Here is a 14613-nt window from a genome sequence, read left to right as displayed (position 1 = left end):
CCTTAAAATCACATGGCAAATGAATCGAGGATAAGAATTTTAAGACTCTGATCAAAAGACTAGAAGCAGAATAGAAAAATTATTATATAATTATCATATAAATATATTCACAATTATTTTACATCTATAGTAGCTCTTGTTCTAGGTCTGTATGTGTGTGTTGCATCATTAAAAAATAAATACAAAAGGGAGACTGCATTGTGATGTGCACCTGGGCACAACAGGTCCTGCCTATTTTTCTGCCTGTGTCTCCTCCATGACTAGCTTCACTAGTAGCCACATGATGCTCTCAATCAAGGTGGATTCATCAACTGTCCTTTACATGTTACCACATGCCTGCATGCACACACACTGTCTCCTTACCCAGGCACGATTCCACCTGCTCATGCATGCCAGAAATTTCTTTAAAAAGACATAAAACCTGAGGCAGGTATGCATTAGCTCCTATCCACCTTGTGAAGGTGTGAACCTGAGAGCAGTTTCTAATGGGGAGACTACTTTGGGCATTTGAAGAGCAATAATGCCTTCCATTGAATAGTATTTTATAATGTAAAGAACATGTTCATGTTTCTCACTTATCCTCACTTGCTGAGACCCGATCTTTTTGGAGGCTCTTCCCATCTTTGGCTGGATTCATCAAAGCCTCCAGGAATTGCTGTGGTTCCTGGAGGATCCTCAGTCCTGGAAGGGACCTTTGTAGTTTTTAATCCCACAAAGCTGTTGTAAAACTTGAGCTCTGGCCCATCTGTTGGGTGTTTCTTCTTTGTAATACAGGGCACTAAGAAGACTTTACGGTGCCCTGTTCACTGAAACCATGGCAAAGACTCCCTGCTCTCTCAAGACTCAGCAGACAGACTCGGAGCAGACTGGCCTTTTAGAAAGTGGTGCTGCAATTACCTTCTCAGTTGTTTTCAGGCCTTATTAGAGAAGCCAATACAATGTAAAAATTATGTTGATCGTTGTTCCTACCACAATTCTGGAATGTGAGACATGGTCTTTCATGTGAAATTGTCCCAGGTTAAATCATGACATCAGAGGACAGTGACTAAAGGCTATGGCCATGTAATGCTTGGTGTACACGAAACAGAAGTGTCCAAGTCACCTACATCAGGTGGGCCCAGGCAACAATTCTGTACACCATAGTTTTGGTCTTCACACACACACAACATCTGAGAAGGTGCAGACCAGGGTTGTCAAGATCCAGAACTGAATGTCCAAATAGCCCTTGAATATAATCATGTGGATGAAGAAAGGTGGCTTGTATTCGTCTCAGATTGAAATTATTTTCCTCCCAAACTTGCTCCCCTGTGTTGCTTTATCCTGGTCAATGGTATCACTGTCTACTCAGCCAACCAGTATAAAAACTGCAAAATCACCTCTGCCATTTTCTCCTTCTTCTAAATTTTCCTTTAAAACCCAACTTGAATTTTGTCCCCCTCCATGAACTTTTCTAGCGGTACACCAAGACTTTTTAAATACCTCTTTTAACAAATTCGTTAACAATATCTTCCATAGGTCTCAGTTTCTTCCTCCCTAATTGTGCTCTTTTCCTGCCAGTCTTAATGCCATTTCTTCTTTGTATTCTTCTGCCTCTAAGTACCTAATAAATACACTGTATCATACATAGTATGAAGTCAGTGAATGCTTGTGGAAATGTAATGACTTAGACCTCTTCTCACAGGTCACATCCTCTTCTCTGTTTCCTCTATGATCCTTTGATGTTGGTGCAATTTCTTGATCCAGGAATCATGGGGTTTTCCCATGATGTGGCAGCAGGTGTTAAGATAAATAAAATTAAAATTGTTCTCATTGTTTTCCTGGCACTCACAAATTGTCTTATCTGACAATCCAACCTCTAAAAATGGAACAGCTCTCCATGAGTTTAGGTGACTGGGCTCCCCCATGATGCCTAGCGCTCCATGTTCACAGTGCTCCATTTCTCAGTGGCTGTGAAGTTTTGCAGCAAAGTGGGTGGGAGAGACTGGTAGGTCATGTCTTGTTTGTTCTAGGAATTGTACATTGATTCCCTGAAATGTCTTATGGGGCTCCCTAGTGCTGCTTTTAAGAAAGCTTTCCCTTCTACCCCACCTCTCTGGATAAACTGTTTGCCCTCTTGTAGACCCAAGGTTTAAAGACTCATATTGTAGATTCTTAAAGGTATTTAAACAAGATGGCCTTCTGGATCCTTAAGATCCTGTTAAATGCGCCACTTTTGATCTCAGCTCAGCTGGGAAATCTTTTCTTTTGTACAAACTTAGGAAAAATCAATATAAATGGCTGTGAGATACTGAAATTAATCCCCACTCACCCCTGCTGTTTCCTTCCATGCCATCTGATTGCTCCTGAAAAGAAAAATGGGCTTTGGTTTCATGAAATATTTTGCAATACTGACTACAATGGGAATAATTATTTTTCTCTTGAAGAAAAGTAAATGATAATTCCTGAGTTATTCAGATAATGAAGATGAAAACTTAGTTTCTGGAAGACCTATGCCTTTTGTAGTTTGGGTAAAAGGGTCCCCTGGTGGGTATCTGTGGTGACATTTTTCCACCCTCCCTGCAATGTGGGGGAAATGAGCAAGAGAGTCATGGGCTTTGCTTCTCACAAAGTACTGAGACTCTCTAAGCACTTGCCACTAACGCTGCTCATTGAAAATATCCCTTTTCACAGCATGTTTACACAGCGACTCTTTGGCAGTTAAGCAAATACAGTATTTAATAGGCCCATAGCGATCTGCTTACATGGGAGCCTGTAACAATCAGAGGGAGACCATGCCAGAATATTAAGAAAATAATATGTGGCGGAGATAAGCAATGATCCTTGAAGGGAACAACAGTTTGTGGAAGACAAGACAAATGCCACCTGCCACAGTGCCTCCAGGGGAGAAGCCAGGCATGCTCTCCTCTGGAGCAAAAGCAGTTTTCCAGTGTCTTGAACAGCCAGCTGAGGTGGAACGCTGGGAGAATGAGTCAACTATTTGGTTGTTCGCTGGGTAGTTAGTTAGCTCCCATATCTCCGGAGCTGATACTGTGCAATTACAGCAGCTGGTGTTTTCATGCCACCAGGCATACTCCCAGTTTCTGTGGCACCTACAGATCTATGTGGAAGAACAGAGGATCTGTGAGAGTCCCATTTGTCATTCATTGTGTACTTCCTCTGTGCCAGGCCCAGCCCTCATGCACTTTACATGCATTTTGTCATTTGGTCCTAATGGGTGGTAGGTTCATTTTAAATCTCTGTTTTATAGTTAAGAAAATAGTAGTCCATGGAGGAGAAGTGATTGTCCAAGGTCAAGACTAAGACTCAAGTACTGATTCTTTTTAGTCCCAGACCACTGAATTAGAATACTCACTTTACTGTGATCAGAGGAAGGTCAGAGTTGCTGGATAAGCAACTCTATGGGAGCAAGTTACTGTGGGGGCACAAACATGATAGCGAGATTGAGGAGTGTCAGCTTTGGTGATCCCCGAAGACTGCAGTCTTTCTAAGGCAACATGGATTTTCCTGACCCTGCCACTACCTCAGGGTCTGCAGGCCAGCAGGCACTTGAGAGAACGTTTGTGGATTTGGGATATTTGCATTCTAAATACAATCCAATAGGACACGCCTCTCACATGAAGCACTGAAAATTTATAATATGCCCTATCACTGCATTCTAAGGCTGGGTGTAATTTTAAAGGGCAAAAAAGTGAACATATACCTATTCCCAGGTATAACATCCTTATTTTTTTAAATTGTTTTTTAATTTTAAAGTTCTATTAAAGATAGTTGATTCACAACATTGTGATCATGTCTGCTATACAACAAAATGATTCCATTATACATATAGACAGCCTTCTGTTGTTCTGATCCTGGATTTTGTTGGGTGGATGGAGATAATGAGTGATGGGAAGAGAAACTAAACTGGTTTTCTAAATCAAGCTTGAAAGGAGAGTTTGAACAGGCACAAGGAGAGGAAGTCTGGAGCTTCGTGTAAGTGGTGAGAGCAGATTTGGAGCAGCTCTGGTAATGAGTAGATTGTGGGGTGGTGAAAGGGTAAAGAGAATCCTTTAGACGTAAGTTATGCCACAATCCTCTATGTCGCAATCCTCTAAAATTTTTCAGATTAATTTTTGTTTCTTTTGGGTGTCACTCCTAGGATTTTCCCATGAAACATCCAGGATTATTTGGATTATAAAAAAGTGCTGCCTTTACACTGGCACAGCACTTGACAGTTTAGAAAACATTTTCTCACTTGATTCTCACAATAACACTATTGTTGTGTTGTTATGATGTGGGGTGGGGAGGGATATAATCAAGTTCACTTCATAGATGAGTTTGTGGTTTTTGATACTTTTCTGGAATCACACAGCTTCTAAGAAGCCAGGCTAAATGCAAGAGGCCAGATTGCCTGATACCTCTGTCAAAGGGCTCCTACCCTTAAGAACATAAGAGCAAAAGACGTGCCATATTGGGTCAATCTAATGGCTCCCTCTACTAAATATTTCTTTTGAACAGGTTGGAACCAGTGGTGTTTTGTAAAGGACTGTGGCAGCTGCCTCTGCAACTTCAAAAGTCAGGAATGCATCCAGACACCTTGACCTCCCTTCCACAACTGGTAAGAGATCGGGCATCTGCAATTTTTCCAAACCCTTCTTGAATCTATTTACATTTCTTGGCTGGTTCAACTCTTTGTGAGTAACAAGTTCCACATGTTTACCACCTGCTGTGTGAAGAAGTACTTCCTTTGGTTATTATTTTAAACGAGTGCTTTCCAGGCTTAAGTGCTCCCATACCCCCCCAAATCCCCTTCCTGACTAGTTATAGTCCCCAGGATGCAATGTCTGCCTGGCTCACAGCCCCTGGCACACACTATTCTGTTGCTGTTGAGGTGAGCTTGGTGGTTATATCTAGAGCATGGCAGCATGAAGAAGCGTGCACCAAGGGGGTTGCTTTTGGGGTGCAAAGGCTACCTATGTGTTAGAATAAAAAATGGAATGTGGCTTTCCCCCAGAAAGCTCCAACGACTTGAAAAGGTGAAGCCAAGATCGTCATTATGAAACTTTTGCCTTTTCTGTGACTGTGTCCTTCCAAAAACCTTCACTGTTCTACGGAATTCCATGCTAGTCCAAATGAAATAACTGCAAAATCATACTTGCGTGAATGTGCTATTCCGGTTTGAATCCTTTCTAGCAACTGACCTTGCTAATGCGAACATGTTCATATGGTTAAGATTAATGAGTCAATTATTTTTATACAAGCTATCCCTCATGTAGGCTGTTTTCCTTGACTTGACTATGTTAATTAATAAAAAGCATTCAATCCTCCTTCTATTTCAGTTTGTGGTTAATCAAGTGCAATTATCAATAAGGTTATGGTAAATGTCTATGTGCTCAGTAAACTCTAATGAAAATAGGATATATTTGGCTATGAAGAGAAGTACTTAAAGTTCCTCTTCAATGAGTGCTTCCAGAAGGAAATAAAGCTATGGATCTTGGAAGGCACAGGCTGCCATTATAAATATAGTCGTGTTTTTAATTAAATAAATACTGAAACAAATGTGATTGAAGATGAGATAATCCATTCATGTGGATATTATTTCATGTCATGCCTTAAATGAATGCTTCCTAAGGCTTGGCCTGGCTCTTGCTAGGTGGAGTAGAGTGTGCAAATACAGCCTCCATAAATACCCAAAAGCTTATGTGCTCTCAGTCTACTTGCACCAGACCTCTGAAATTTAGCATTACTTCAGGGACATCCCCCCCAACCCCCAAAAAAATACAAAGCAAAAAAACAAAAAAACAAAAAAACCCTCAAAGTTATAGAGAAATTTAAGTAGCAATTTTTTATATCATCAGTGGTTTCCTTGCTCAATAGAAAGTTGTAAAGGAGTACATTTCCCAGTTTGTTTAGTGACAGGCTTATAGTAAGAAGTTGGAATATTAAACAGCTTTGTTTTTATTATTACCAATGTTCCTTTAAAAATGATATCTCTTAGCACTTAATGTCTGATTTGGCTTTTATCATTGTTAGCAACACAGTTCTTACATGAAATGGTATATGCTTGAGAACAATTTTGGTTTTTGGATGAGATGGTTAAAAATAAGAGTTTTAGGACCCTTGTGTAGTTGGTAGATACCAAACCTTTAAAAAAAAAAAAAAAGAGTGGTTGAATTGGTGACTTGCTGGACTTATATGGACACACAGGTGAATTTAATGAATGGTCAGTGTATCTTAGTTTAGGTTAAAACACAATGGATTTTAAAAAGTCACAAGATTTTCATACCTGAGACTATTTGAAAATATTGAAATATCATTTTCATGAGAGAAAGTTCTATAGCATATATACAAAGTAAGTAGCTGCCATCAAATTTTTACTTGTGCTTACTCTCATTGAAATTACCTTAATTAAGGTCAATGAATCATCACCCAGAGAGAGCTGAGGCATTGCATGCTTGTGAAAACCAGACAGTGAATTCATTTTGAGGTGTAAATGACTGCTACTAGAATTTTTCCTGGTTGTGTGCTTCGAAATGGAAAGTGGTAGAGAGAGAAAGGACACTGAGAATCTAAAGAGGAGTTAGGGAAGTTGAGGACAAACCTCATGAACTTAATAAGACCAGTTCGTTATATCTCCAAGAGCACAGGAGTGCCAAAGAGGACAGAAAACTTCCTGTGACATCACTCACTCAAGTGTGTCAAGGGCTGGAGCTATAACAATAAAGTACTAATAAATTTCCTGCCATCAAGAAGCTTACAGTTTATTGGAATTAGGTGGGACAGACATAGAAACCAAATGACTGCATTAGGTAGGATGGTGCCAAGAATAGCAGAGAACAACTGAAAGAATGGTTGATTTTACATGAGACCACTGTCGTATGTTGTCACCAGCTCTTAAGTTTTGATGACTATGCTTATCTCTTCCCAACTATATTCAGTGATGTTGTGTTGGTAGCTTAAAATCAGCCATGGTGGGAGTATTTACACTCCATGAATTAGCCAATACTACAAATCAGGGTTTTTCTGGAGTTCCCATCGTGGCGCAGTGGAAACGAATCTGACTAGGAACCATGAGGGTGCGGGTTTGATCCCTGGCCTCCCTCAGTGGGTTAAGGATCCGGCATTGCCGTGAGCTGTGGTGTATGTTGCAGATGTGGCTTGGATCCCGCGTTGCTGTGGCTCTGGTGTAGGCTGGAAGCAACAGCTCCGATTAGACCCCTAGCCTGGGAACATTATATCCCGCTGGTGCGTCCCTAAAAAGACAAAAAATATATATTTAAAAAAATTAGGGCTTTTCCCCCTGCAGAGAACCAGTTGTTAAACACTTAGTAGAATACTCCTAGCTGAGGGTAAGAGTGTATAAGGAGAGGTGTTACAGAGAAAAGGATCATTGGGCTGAATCTTGAAGAGCAAATAGAAAAATAGCCATTATTGTATTTTTAGGAGAGAAATTTGAGTGGGGATTTTTTTGGGGGGTGGGGGGCATGTATAAAGATTTTTTTTTTTTTCCCATGAGGAGATAGGGAAAAGCAGGATTTGTATCAGATATATTTCTTTTCTTCCTTTCTTTCTTTCTTTTTTTTTTTTTAGGGCTGCATTCATGGCATATGGGAGGTTCCCAGGCTAGATGTTTAATAGGAGCTGTAGCTGCCAGCCTACACCAGAGCCACAGCAACGCCACATCCGAGCCATGTCTATGACCTACACCACAGCTCATGGCAATAGAACCTGCAACCTCATTGTTTCTAGTTGGATTCAGTTCCGCTGCACCACGACAGGAGCTCCATGTATCAGATATATTTCTAATGATTATAAACTCTAGCCAATGTGTCAACCATCAGGTGTTTTCTGAGGTGAAGTTCTAGATTTTATTTACCTGTGTGTGTGTGTGTGTATGTGTATCTATATGTGTGTATATCTCTATATCTAACTGTAAAATCTAGTGCATGATGAACAGACAATAAATGTGTCTTGTATTAATGAATACATGTTGGTATTCCTGAAGCCTCCTCAATTACCCTATCTAGATGGGGGTCAACGCTTTTCAGTAACTATATGTCAAGCACTGTGCTAGGCATTCTATATCATTTTATGTATGCATTTTACAGAAGAAGAAACTAAGACTTGGGAGGGCTAAGGAACTGGCCCAAGATCATAATAGAGCTCACAGCAGTAAACACAGTCTTCACATCTAGGTCTGATTCCAAACCCTCCATTTTTTTTCAACTGTCCCACTTTTCCTTTTAAGTCAGGAGCCATTTGTTCCATGTGGAGGATGAGTAGAGACCATAAGTCCTCTGGGAGTGAGAGATCATCAGGCACAGAATAGATGGTCCCTAACTTGAAAACTACTGGTTTAGGTGGTAATGCATATTCCCTATTTGACCCTTCTGCTGACATTTACATGAACACCTTGGCTGATCTATCATAACCTTTTCCATGGACTCCTAATCTGAAATGCAGCTTGACACACTTATATAGTACAGCAGAAGGCTGAAGAATGTGGTTTGCCTTTCTTTTCCTATCCCACCCTCAATTCAGTTACCAAGAAAAGATCTTTCAGATCAAAACACTTTATCTCCCCACCCGCAGAAAAGATGTCAGACAAAAATGTTTAGAGATAATTTTGGATGTGGTACACTTAAATACTGCATCCAAAGACAAAAAATGATAAAGAGTTTATGATCATCAATTAGTCAAAAGCAGAATAGTAAATTTTGGAACTTCAACAGCTTGCTTCATGCTGCTTAGCTGCTCTTACAACCTCTGAGTGAGCTGTACACACTTTTTATTCCCGTTCTTCAGATAAGGAAATTAACTGTTAGTCGTCACTTAACGTGACTCATCATTCATGTGTATTGTATCTACAAGTCTTACAATGGGGGAAAAGGATACAGGAGTAAACCTGCACAGAGCTGAATTTTTCAGGTGAGGGAATAGGAGCTGGAGAAGGGTTTGCATCTAGACATTGCCATGTTATAAACATCTGTAGGGTTTAGGGCAACTTCTTTAAGTGGATAACTCTGTAGTTATAGGATTAGTAATTAGATCCTTGTATTACCCTGTACCAATACAGATTTTGGTTAGAAACAATGAAAGCTCACTCTTGTTAAATTAAGGAAAAAAGGAATTTCTTGGGAAGGAACTGGGTATCTCATGGAATCCAGGAAGTTTAGACAACAGGTCAGATAATAATAAAGGGACGCAAGGTGTGGCTATGGGGCACAGCTAGGGACTCTCCATTGCTGCTGATGCCATAATCAGTGGACATTCATCATGCTGCTGGATTGCTTCCCTGATTCTGGATCCTCTAATATAATATTGCCAACATGAAAATATCTCTGACTGATTACATACATTTCTTTTCATGGAGTCTGACAGCATGGGGTGGGTGCATCTGATTGGCTATGCCAAGTCCCATGGCTACACCTTGGCCTCCTGGGAGGAGAGAGGTGCTGCCTTTCCTCAACTTTCCCAGCAGGAAGTGAGCTCTGTTTCCTGTCTTATCTGTCATCCGCCCAAATAGGAGGGGAGTTTAGATGCTGGGCAGCCCTGAATGAGCCATGTTTCTTCTACACATCCTGGCTTTTGCATAGATGTGAGCCTAAGAGTATCTGAGACAGTCTCATTTATATGGAACACTGTTCAAATAGGCATGCTGTTATACTAATGGCCATGACTCTAATTATGGTACATTTATTTTTCTAAATCCACAGCTCTTCTGAACCTATTATGTACACCAAGTGAAGTTGTCCAGGCTCTGGGTTCATCTGATTCAAGCAAGAATGCTTGCACGCAGGCCAACTTCTTTCTCACTGCGTGGCTTTGCAATTCACAAGATGTAAAGAGGTTTTCCCTGGCTTTCAGCCTCCCTATCTATTTTGATCATGGAGGTTAATAATGCTGAAAAGCACTCAGAGTATATAAGGCTGCTGAGGAAATGAGAGCTCTATGTTTTATGGCTGGGACATGGCTAGTAATGTATCTGCCAGCAAAGTTGCCATTCAGAATGCAGCAATGAATATTGAATTCCATCAATTCTCAGCCTTATTCCTTCCCTCACCACACCCTCCTCCTTGCTCCCCACTTGGGAAAGGCATACTCAGAGGCCAGATCTGATCATGAGGGGATCTTCTTTCTTGGTAGGGCTCTGATGGTGTTGGGCAGTAGTTTACCATGCTGGTTGCACTTTGGAATCACCTGGGAGCTTTTAAAAAGCTGGATGCCCAGGAGTCCCCCTAAATCAACTAAATGAGAATCTCCGGGGAGGAACTCATTGGTCACTATTATTTATAGCTCCCCACATGGCTCCAAGGGGCGTGGAAGATTGAGAAACCACTGCATAGTGCAAGCCCCTAAGCTCTATATGAACTGGACTTACTTCAGGACAAACGCTAGGCAGTAAAAATGGAGACACACCCCCACAATATCTTGCCTTCCCTTCCCTACCTTTCCCTTCTCTCCTTTTTTTTTTCAGGATTGAAGTAGTTATTCCCAAAAAATGTATTGTGCAGTATAAGGAATGTGGACTTGCATTCCAGTTTTCTAGCTGTGTGGTTCTGGACAGGTTACTTGAGTTCTCTGGCCTTCAACTGCCTTGGCTATAGTTATTTCTGCCTCACAGGAACTTTGGGAAGATTAAATAAGAAATTTCATTCCTTTGTCTTAGTGTAGTACCTGGCACATAATAAAGTTTTAATAAATCCAAGGTACTCTTATTACTGTATGGCCCTTAGAGTTTTCAGAGCCTTTCCATAGCTTCTATTTCTCTAGATTTTAGGTATCATCCTTTGCCATTAGCTAGTGTGGAATTTATCTCCCCATTTTAGAGATGAAGACACTGAGATCCGGAAAGTGTGAGTGAACTGCTCATATTCACACAGGTGGCATCATTATGGTAGGGCAAAGTCTTTATTTCAGGTATTCTTAAGTCCCAGACCAGCATTGTTTATTCCACAGTGAGTCACAGTATAGAAGGAGTCATATTATTGAGGAGTGGGGTAAATGACAAAAAGTGGAGAATTAACATAAAGATGAGTGAGGTGCGGAGGTTCTCTAGGTTGACTGTGAATGGGATATATTGGATTTAGCTTTAATGTGTCAAGGTCATAAAAGTAGCAATCTCAGAACTGGTTCAAGCAATTCCTTCATTCAATTTGTGCTTCCCTACTTGTGCATTTCTTGAGTTTGGGAGTTGATGGGGTAGTAAAAAGTAATCACATACCACCTCTAGGACAGGACAGGAGTGAGAGAAAGCTAAAAAGACAATGTATTATTTTGAGCCTGAGTCAATGACTGAAGATTATCTGGGTTGTGTATGTCTATGTACATGCATACATGCATACGTTAGTGTTATAGTATTACATAAGCTTAAGAAAAGAGAAAAATAAATAGAAAGTCTAAGGGCAGTTGTCACAGAATGACTTACAGCTCAGCCTTTAGAATCAGTCAGAGATAGATGACCTTATTAGCTACATCTTGAGCAAGTATGCTAATTGCTCTGACACTTGGTTTCTTAATCTGTAAATTGGGATAATAATAAAATTTAGCTCATAACTTTTTGTCTTTTTAGGGCTGCACTCATGGCATATGAAAGTTCCAAGGTTAGGGGTTTAATCAGAGCTGCAGCTGCTGGTCTGTGCCATAGCCACAGCAACATGGGATCTGAGCCAAGTCTGCAACCTACACCACAGCTCACACCAATGTTGGATCCTTTAACCCACTGAGGGAGTCCAGAGATCAAACCCGCATCCTAATGGATACTCATGAGGTCCGTTATCTTTGAGTCAATAGGAACTCCTGTTCATAACATTTTATGAAGGATATAATCAAAATATGTTAAGTACCTAATCCGGTACATGATGCATGGTCAACTCTCAATAAATGTTAGTGTCCTCAATCAAGCAATCAATCACCAATTCATTAACAGTCAGGAATTGGAGTTCTGTGTCTGTGCACCTTTCCACTAGTCCCTGTGTTTCACCTCACATAGTTTTGAGACATGTATGATGTCAAATCAATCTATATTTCCAGCAGTTTCTCCATCCATGTAATGGGTAACAATTTACCTTTGTTCCAAACTGAATTTCACTTTTCTTCTTCTTAGTTGTCACTTGAGAAAAGTTAGAGTGAAGTCATCCTTTCAGGAGAGAGGAAGATCTAAGGACTTCTGAGATTCATTATTTAAGCACAAATCTCATAACCTTAAAATGGCCTGAGCCTGGTCGTTGTATTTTTAAGGACCACACGTTCTGCCTTGCGTATCTGCGGGTTTTGCATCCACAGATTCAATTAATGGGCAGATTGGAAGTTCATGCTGATATTTGATCCGTGATTAGTTGAAACCATAGATGTGGAACCTGGGGACACAGAGGGCCAACTGAATTCATTGTACTTTACCATTTTATATATGAGACTTGAGCATCCATGAATTTGGATGGAACAAATTCCTCACAGATACTGAAGGACTACTGTAGTTAAAAGTTTTCTTTCCATGTGATCCTCCATCTATTCACTTAAAAAGCACACATGCAGTACATATATCACTATATGTATATTTAATGCAATATTTATAGATGGATGCAAGGTGACATTGATATAGTGGTCATTTCACAGCTTGCCAGAGCTGTTGTTTTGTTTGCCCTGCTGCAGTGTCTCTTGGCCTGTGGCTCTTCCACAAAGCTGTACTAATGGCAGACAGCACTCGGATCAACTCCAAAATGTAAGGTCTTTGTGACAGCTTGCATGCCAGACAGTAACATAAGAGCTGTCCTAAGAGTGGGAGGAAGAGAAGGCTGACAGTGAATTGTGATCAGCCTCCTTGTGAAGGGTTAGTTTCAGGGAAAGGATGGGAGTCGGGGGTGTATAAATCAGGGTAAGTGTCTTAGAGTTAGCTTCCTTTGGACCCTGTATCCTGATGTTGCCACCAGCTGAAGGGATGGACCAAGATACTTTTCTGTAACCCATATTTCTCATCTCTAACAAAGGAATAATACCAGTAAAAAGCCTATGTGAGATAATCTTTGTAAAATGCTTATTGATGTTCTGGTTACATATAAAGTATTTTATACATTGGCTAATTTTTCATATGTTTATAAGACAATAATTTTTTCTTTGTCTTCTGGTATATAATCAGAACAAAGGGGGGAAATCTAATATATACTGGCCATCTTTTACATTGCAGGAACTTTACATATTATTTATTCAGATACTCCCCAGAATATTATGTGGTATGAACACGTAAGTCCCATTTTATAGATGAGCAAGTTGAGACTCAAGTCAACCAATTTGTTTAAGGTATTGCAGTTATAAGCAGTAGACTCTAGATTTAAACTTGATATACATGGCCCCAAAGCTCATGCTTTTTCTACCTAATTGAACAGCGTGTATTGAATGAGATTAGAAAAAAATGCAAACTGTCTACCTACCATGAAGTTTACTCAGTACCAAATCCAAGATATAACTGATAATTAACAACCAGTACTAGGGATCATGTAGACCCAGCAATTAACCAAGAAATGCTCCCTTCTACTTGTGGTTAAACAGTCTACCAAGAAATGTAGTAGAACCTCCCTCCCCAGAATTCTCTAAAAACAGAACAGGTGATTTGTCTCAGGCTGTTTTCTTAGAGGCCTTTGAGGAGGCAAAGAAGAAAAACAGATTTTTGGAATTTCTTCCTCAAATATTCTGTCTCTGAAAAATGTTGCAAAAGACATTCCTTTCCATCATAGGGCAAAAATCTGGGAGTAACTCAGTATATAAAACTGTACTGTTGAAAGGAGTCAATAATAATAACTAACATTTGTATAAACATTTCAGAGCTGCCAGAGCCCCTTCATGTATATTTTCACTTGAAACTTGCCTCAACTATGGGAAGAAGGATGGACAAATATTAATATTTTTTACATGAAAGAACAGAGGCTCAGAACTTGAAGAATTTGCCTCGTGTTTGGAGGGTAGTTTATAAGTAACTGAATTCCAGTTTGAATAATTGAATATGTCTAATTCCAAAGCCGAACCACTTGACCTAAGATCTCACTATTCAAAGTGGGATTCCTGATCTAGGAGTCTGGGCTGCTTCTGGGACCTCATAAAGAATGCAGATTTTTTTTTTTTTTTTTTTTTTTTTTTTTTTTTTTTACTGTTTAGGGCTGCACCAGTGGCATAAGGAAGTTCCCAGACTAGGGGTTGAAGTGGAGCTACAGCTGCCAGCCTACACCACAGCCACAGCAACAAGGGATCCGAGCCACATCTTCCACCTACACCAGAGTTCATGGCATGGCGGATCCCCAACCTACTGAGCAAGGCCAGGGATTGAACCTGCATCCTCGTGGATACTAGTTAGATTCATTTCTGCTGTGTCACAATGGCAACTCCCAGAAATGCAGAATTTTTTTTTTTGTCTTTTTTTTGCTATTTCTTGGGCCGCTCCCACGGCATATGGAGGTTCCCAGGCTAGGGGTCGAATCGGAGCTGTAGCCACTGGCCTACACCAGAGCCACAGCAACACGGGATCCGAGCCGCGTCTGCAACCTACACCACAGCTCATGGCAACGCCGGATCGTTAACCCACTGAGCAAGGGCAGGGACCGAACCCGCAACCTCATGGTTCCTGGTCGGATTCATCAACCACTG

At 40.5% G+C, this 14613-nt stretch overlaps 1 long non-coding RNA gene across 4 annotated transcripts in view; it reads left to right on the top strand.

Moving 5' to 3' along the window:
* Positions 1–14613, top strand: part of LOC110255532 (uncharacterized) — a 450230-nt gene that overhangs the window by 88450 nt on the left and 347167 nt on the right. For all 4 annotated transcript variants that reach the window (XR_014822317.1, XR_002336045.2, XR_014822319.1 and 1 more), the window contains exon 2: positions 4498–4597. This is a non-coding gene — a long non-coding RNA (uncharacterized LOC110255532). The remainder of the gene's footprint in view (positions 1–4497; positions 4598–14613) is intronic.

This window comes from Sus scrofa, chromosome 1, assembly GCF_054392235.1.
Source record: "Sus scrofa isolate SSC_HxYL_T2T_F1_AM1 chromosome 1, Sscrofa_HxYL_maternal_Yorkshire_Landrace_v2.0, whole genome shotgun sequence".
Classification (NCBI taxonomy): domain Eukaryota; kingdom Metazoa; phylum Chordata; class Mammalia; order Artiodactyla; family Suidae; genus Sus; species Sus scrofa.
The sequence above is the reverse complement of the archived record's forward strand: the minus strand, read 5'-3'. Positions and strand labels throughout refer to the sequence as shown.